We start from the raw sequence: 7,689 nt of genomic DNA on the forward strand, positions 1-7,689 counted from the left end.
GGGAGGCAGGCAGCACAGCACACAAGCACAGCACAGCTGTCCACAGAAGCTATGGGGAGGCATTGGAGGCCCCTGCAGTTTTCACCTCACCCCCCACCCCACTTTGCACACCCCAGTCTATATTATCCAACCTGTAATTTCTTTTGGACCTCCTAGAATACTATATCAAGAAAGCAGATTGTAGGTAAAGGAGTGTTTGTACATGACCATTTGTACCTGCCAGGCACAGCAACAGAGATCAAATCTTGCCGGGAACCAGGGAAAAATGACACCACACAATTAAATGGAGCTAACTCAAAATGGAGTTCAGGTGAGATGGCGTGTCACCATCAGGCCTGTACTCTGAATGATCTTTGTCTATGTCCTAGCCTCACATTCTGCTTCCTCAGCCCTAAGTGTTGATAACTTTGAAGTCTACTAGCCTTGACCAGACCAGCATTCAAAACAAACACAGCAAACAGTCAGTCTCAATATATGCAGCAAGCACATAGGTGAACTCTACATTTAAGGCATTGTTTTAAACAGTTCCTTTCTTCTTCTGATGCCTGCAGAGCTTCAGATAGCACAAAGGTTTATTCATGCATGATGGGGAGAACAATATTCCTTTTGTATATGGTGACTATGGGGCATATTGCAATAACCTGATGATGAATAAACATTTTTATTGCTCAAAAATAAAAATCTTGGTGTCATAGCACCAAGATATGCCATTAATATCTAAACAGGATTTAATCTTGCTAAGATAATCATTTGTGGTCTCTTCCTTGCCCCTGTAATAACATGGAGGTTTGGGTTAATAATTTACAGAGAAAAAAACTGAAAATTGTTTTAGGCTATAGGAAATTTTCGAAAAGAGATGAAGAAGTTATTCACGTTTCAGAAAGGAACACAGAGCTTACTTGCTTGTGAAACTCAAAAGAAAGTCAGAAGATTACACAATGTACCACAAATGTCTTTCAAATTCTGAATTAAACCAAAATCCTTGTATCAATTAGTTAGTGGATCATACAAACCCCTTTCTCTGCCCAGTGGTGAAAATGAAAATACAGTTCCACCTGCAGAGAATTTTTGGATTAAATGTCAGTGAAATCTAAAGTTAGTACTTGATTGTGAAATATGTACTTTTCACTCCACTGTCAGCATTGGCTTCATCTTTGGCCCTGACCTTAATTCATACAACCTTCCTCTCTCACTTCCTTTCCTCAGATCTCAGTCCCTCTGCCAGTGCCTCTCAAATGCTGCTGCTAAAATCATTGTCCTCTCTTGTAGATGACATCATGTTTCACCTACTTAAAACTTTGGCTTCCAATAGCTATCTAAATTAGACTCAAACTTTTCATCCTCTACGGTGTCTTACAAAGCAATGCACAACATCATCCTCAGCTCTGCACTCATCTCTCCTTATGGCCCATCTAGTCCCACTGTCTACCATTTCTCTTTATATCCTTCTCCCATTTTGTCTTCATGCCTTTCTCCATGGTGAGTCTTCAATAGCTTATGATCCTGAGTCCATTAAACATCACTGATAATTGCTCATTGTGCTGGGCACAGTAAAGATCAATTAAAGACATAGTCTTAAAAAGTTTCCAATCAAACTGCTGAAGACATAAGTGAAGTCAAAGACAAGGATTTGGGGGTAAAGGATAAGATTTCTAACCACAAAAGTATGCTGTTGGTGTTGTTGGGTTCTCTTTGACTAAAATTAGAATGATTCATGTAAAATTAATATCACTTACAATCAATGGATTAAAACCTTGCTGATAGGTCTCAAAATGTAATTGTAAATTGGGGAATCGTCACTGAATGGGTGATTTTCCACTGAGGTCTGATAGGTCTCAGTTCTTAGCCCTCTTATATTTAACATTTTTATCAATGACCTGTAAGAAAACACAAAATCTTCACTCATATAGTTTGCAGATAACACAAAAATTGGGTTAGTGGTAAATAACAAGGACAAGTCACTGATATAGAGTACACTTGGTTAATTTTGTGTGAGCAAAAAGTAGGTGTTTTATGTGGGAACAAAGAACATAGATCATACTTACAGAATGCCAGTCTCTATCACAGGAAGAGATAACTCTGGAAAGGATTTAGGGTGGGGAAGGATATCAGCTGAACACGAGCAATCAGTCTTACTCTGTGGCCAAAAGAGCAAATGTGATCCTAAGATGCACAAACAGGGGCCTCGCTAATAAGCACAGAGAGGAGATTTTGCCTCTGTATTTGCTACTGCTGTGAACACAATGGGAATACTGACCGTGAGGAGTGATTTATGCAATTACAGAGCTGTTAGTCACACTTCAGGCATATGAAAGACTTTAGAACACATATATGATTAAAAGAATAATTAAAGAAGTGGAAGTGTGGAGAAAATTTGGAACAATGTAATATGGGTTTACCAAAAATAGATCGTGCCAGATTAACTGAACCCAATTGTTGATAAGATAGATGCTTTTCTTTAAAACAAGAGAAATGTGGTATATCTAATCTATCTGGATTTCAGAACAGCATTTAATACAGTATCATGTGGAAAAAATAAAATGAGAGAAGATAAGGGTCAATAAAGAATTGTAAGCGGTGTAAGGAAATGGCTAATGGTAAGGCTAGGAAGAGTTGTGTTGAAAAGAGCACTGGATGATCAGTTGGCCTGGAGTGATAAAATGAAGTTTGACTGCAAAATGTAAGAACATTCACTCAGGCACTAATAACAAGAACTTCTGCTATAAACTGCAGTTGAAAGAGTGAGACCTCTGTGTTAAGTCAATCATAAAAAGACCATGTGGACTGTATACTGCACCTGGGCGGGGGATGGGGGAGTAAATGCAATTCTAGTATGTACCAGGTGAGATATTTCCATTTAGAGATGGGAAAATTAATTCCATTGTACAAGGCAATGATAAGATCTCCTTGAGAATATTGTGTACAGTTCTCAACATTCATGTTCCAGAAAGAAGGCTTCATAGTGGAACAGATGCAGAGAAGAGCTGCTAGAATAACAGAAAGGGAGAGTCTGTTTCATAGGAGAAGATTAAGAGAGATTGACATATTTATCCTAGGAAACTGAATATAGAGAGGGGATCTGATTGTTCTCCATGAATACACAGGAGTAGTAAACACCAGGGAGAGAGAGGAGCTATTCAAGCTGAAGGACAGTATTAGCATAAGGACAAATTGATACAACTGGTTACAAACAAATGCAGCCCAGAAATTAAAAGTTATAACCATCAGAGGAGTGAGACTCTGGAACAGCATTACAATAATAGTGTGGGCAGAAAAACCTAGATTGTCTTGCAATGGATCATGATGTGTTTAGCTTGTGATTGTCTGGGACTACACTTGAAGACTCGGGAGGTCACTTCCAGTCATGTGTCTCTATGGCAAATGTTTTTAGTAGCAACTGCTCTCCTAACAAGTTTTTTTCAACTGAGTGGCACCAGAGGGAATTAAAAGATGATTGAATGTTTCACAGCCTACAATGATTCTTATATCCCCCTATTCTAACTGGCATTGGAAATATTATGCTTCTGCCTACTAAAAGAATCAGCCATAGCAAGCTGGGATGGGGGAAGTGTAGGGGTTAATTGCAGAAGAATTTTTTACAGGACAGTTTAGGGGTGTTTTGGCAACACACTCCACCATATCTGATGGGCCGAGGACATACCTTAGGAAAAACCAGTACTCCAGATAAGCAGTGTAGCAAAACATATGTAGATAAGGACAGAGCGAAGGGAACAAACATGTTGTGATCTAGTGCAACCAATTGTAACCAACACGCAAAAGCAAAATAAGGAACAGAACAAGTACTGATAGATCAATAACTAACAAATACGGAAATATCTTAAATGGTAATGAGTGACTTAACGGAACTGCATAGCAAGGTAGGAAAAAACTATATATAAGGCAGCACAGAAAGTATCTCAATCTGGACTTCACCGATGGACCATGGCCCTCGTGCCTTGGGCCACTAGAAGAACTCCCACTGACCGGGTTCCACAGCTGCTGAAGGAACATAAGAGCTGCTTTCCTGTCATGCTTTTTAATTAAGGGGTTTTGTTAAAACTTGTCAAGTAATAAACTGCTTATGTTTGACAGACACCCATGCAGCATGTTTTGTACTTGGAGAACCCGGCATCGAACCTAAATTACTCCTGCCTGCAACAGGAAGCTACATAAGGAAAAGAAGGAACACAAAGTTCTACAGTGGGGCTTCTGTCCCTTGTCAGTCACTGTAAGTATCAATCCTATTACTTCTATTCATTCACTGATTGTTAGCTCTCTGCCTCTCCCCATGTTAACTCTAGGGCACCTGGAGTGTTAATGGAATCCTCCACTTCATTTCTGTAATTCTTTAAATCAGTGAAGAGATGCTCTATCATCTCTTAAGCCATGATCTGTTTTATAACAGATAAGTGGCCTGTATGGATTTTGAAGGTTGAATATGTTTAAAGATAAGGCATTTTTTAAAACAGTCAAATGGTTATGTAGTCTCCTCTAGATCCTTTACTGTCCTATGGAGCAGTGGATGAAGTGACAGATGTAACAGATGTGCTCTGCACTATACACAAGATTACAGGATGCATCCAAACCTAAGGGATTTTTAAGTATAGAGTAACCTCTAGCTGTTTTTAAAAGGCTGCAGATGTTCTTAGTTTAATTTTCTTCCCATTTTCAGTCAGTTGGTTGATACTATTAGGATAATCTGCCAGCTCGTTCTTAGAGGGAAAACTGTGCCTTTTTCTGTGGCTGAGGACAGCAGAATCAGAGCATTCTACAATGCCCCTTTTCCAAGGTCAGACTCTGTGTGTACTGTGCTACAGTTGGGTATGAGAGTTCAGGTTGGGGGAAGTAGATCTGACTGATAGAAAAGAAGGATCCCAGCAAGGGAAATGTGTCATCCCATATTTCATTATTTTTAAAGCCAAAGACTGGATCCAAACTGCTTGTCATAAGAACAGCCACCCTGGGTCAGACCAAAGGTCTGTCTAACCCAGTATCCTATCTTCTGACAGTGGCCAATGCCAGATGCCCAAGAAGGGGTGGACAGAACAGGTAGTCACTGAATAGCAACAGAGACATAGCCGTGTTAGTCTGTATTCTAGCAAAACAAAACAAAAAGCAGTCCAGTAGCACTTTAAAAACTAACAAAATAATTTATTAGGTGGTAAGCTTTCATGGGACAGGCCCACTTCTTCAGACCATAGCCAACCCAGAACAGACTCAATATTTAAGGCACAGAGAACCAAAAATAGTTATCAAGGTTGACAAATCAGAAAAATTGTAATCAAGGTGGGCAAATCAAAAGAGTAGAGGGGCATTAGGAGGGGTGGAATTCAAGAGTCAGACAAAGTATGTAAAAGAGTCCTTATAATGGCCAGGTAATTGCTGTCCCGGTTCAAACCACATGTTAATTTACCCATTTTAATATTTGATATATGGCTGATACAGCTGTCAGTCAGTTGTTGCCAAGATGTACATAAGTCTCTCTTCCAACTAGGGAAGTTGTGCCTGCTTACACCAGCAATAAAGTTAGCTCGATACCTGTGTAAAGCTGATCGTTTTTTTTCCCAGGTTGTCTATGCTATGAATCCAAAAGACCTGTTTTCCCACTTTGGCTTTCAGAAATTGCTGAAGTATTCCTTTTACATGTAACTTTTAATTGTTGAAGAGTATTCCTTCCAACTTATGCTGACATCGTACTCTTTCATTTGGCAGAGAGGGTGGAACTCCAGTGATTACAAAGTCACTTGTGCTAGTAAACTACATTGTGTTCCAGAGAGCGTGACTCCCAGCCACCTAACCCATCAGAAATGGCTACGAGTGGAGTGGCTTTGTATCTTCCTGTAGCTACTTCTTCAGCCTCTGTGTTAGAATAGGAATTGTGCCTTAATGAGCTTCTTGGCTTTTGGCAGCCATTGTCTCTGCAAATTGGCCAGTCCCTGCTCCTGACTACACTCCAGTCCACGTCTTCACTACCAGCCAAATCTGGGCAGTGTTATGTATACAGCAGCAGTTGTTTTATTGCATCTTATACCAAATGCTTTCCTGTTGACTCCAATACTCCTCCAAAACAAGAGGACAAAGTGGAGTCAACAGGAGAGTTGTTTTTTTTTTTTTGTTGACCCAACACAGTGTAGATCCTGCAGTAAGTAGATCTAAGCTACCTCAATTTAACTTATGCTACAAAGTCCTTCTGTGGTGAGACCTCAGTGTGTTTGGAGTCTTCTTCACTAGAAGACAATTTTGCCCTCTGAAATAATAGTGCAGGATTTGAATTCTCTCTCTGTGCAATACAGAACAGATGCTTTACTTTCCAGGTCCACCTATAGGAATATAAAAATATTAATTTAACGCCCGAAAAACATCCTAGCCCTTTGAATGGAAAATAATAATAAAAATGATGGGGAAATCATCTCTTAAGTCTAGCGTTCAAATAAATTCCCTACCATAGTACACACAAAGAACATCACACAGCAAGTTGATTGCAGAGCAGACATAATTGTATCTTCTAAATTTTTGATAAAGTGAGAAGAATGTTTCTACTTTTGCCTGCCAGTTTCTTCACAAGAAATGTGTGTCTGCTGAAATGCATTTGTAAATTCAGGGTCAGGGATTAAACATTTGTAAAAAGTAGAAAGCTTCAAAGTTACAAAAAGTCAGGGCACTATCCAGACTTTCCCAAGTGTTCAGTCTTCGGGAGACAGGAAGAGTTGATCTGCTATTCTGATTCTGTCTGTTACATTTCTATTGTTTAGATTTCTTTTTCAGCTGTACAAGTTTCTCTCCAGGCTTGGCAAAGGGTCTCAGTGGAATACTACATTGTCTTCCTTCAATCCCTGTTTTGAATTCTGTGTTTCCAACTGTGCTACCTCTGTATATCTGTTCAATGTCTTATTAGCATTTCCTTCCTGCTTCTAAAAACTAAAGCTTCTTAAACATGATATTTTTGACATTTGACAGGAAAACAATAGGCCAAAGATCAAGATGAAGATTTCTTCAGATGCAGTCAGAGGTAACCAAAATTCCAGCCTGGTCTAGGTACATAAAATAAATGTCAAATCCACTGCAAATATGGCGTGTTGAGTGTTCATATGTCATTTCAGACTGGCCAGCAGTGTTCCCTTTTCCAGCAATAAGAAACAGTTTCTGCAAACAGCCTTTGGCTTCTAGAAGGTCCATGAGGTCTCCCCATACCAGAACTGTGAGTGCTCAGCAACCTTCTCACGATCCTGTACCCTCCCTTCCTTACCAATACTTAGCCCAACCTCAAAGCAGAGGGACCAGGCAAACTGTTTTTCTCTGATTTTTTTCACAAACAACTTATTCAAAGCACAACTAATCACCTACTGCTGCAACTTTCTTTGAACATGGCAGTAAATATAATTTTCCTGTTGTCCAAATAGAGGGGATTTTGCATGTCTCGTTTTGACTGCAGGGTAAAAGGCGCAGATCAACTGTAAGACTTCTTTTCGGAAACCAGGTCAGATCTAAAGGATGTCTGAAGGTTCTTTTCTCCTGTCAAAGACTTCATTGAAACCAATGTGAGTTCCTCATATTTTGTGGCAGAAGAGTAGGGCCTCTGGAAAACAAAATCGACCTCTGAATTGTAATAAATCTCAACAGTTGGAAAGGGAGGATGTTTCTGAAATCTATACAGCTGCTTTACCTTCTCATAAGCGTGTTTGTTTTTCC

General features: G+C 39.6%; 1 long non-coding RNA gene across 1 annotated transcript; it reads left to right on the forward strand.

The window, feature by feature from the left end:
• The first annotated feature begins 4,130 nt into the window (after positions 1-4,130).
• On the forward strand, positions 4,131-7,478 carry LOC142010517 (uncharacterized). The gene is made up of 4 exons (XR_012644826.1): positions 4,131-4,228; positions 6,958-7,009; positions 7,101-7,198; positions 7,433-7,478. It is a non-coding gene; the product is annotated as an uncharacterized LOC142010517 (long non-coding RNA).
• Positions 7,479-7,689: the final 211 nt, after the last annotated feature.

This window comes from Carettochelys insculpta, chromosome 3 (genome assembly GCF_033958435.1).
Source record: "Carettochelys insculpta isolate YL-2023 chromosome 3, ASM3395843v1, whole genome shotgun sequence".
Taxonomy (NCBI): Eukaryota; Metazoa; Chordata; order Testudines; family Carettochelyidae; genus Carettochelys; species Carettochelys insculpta.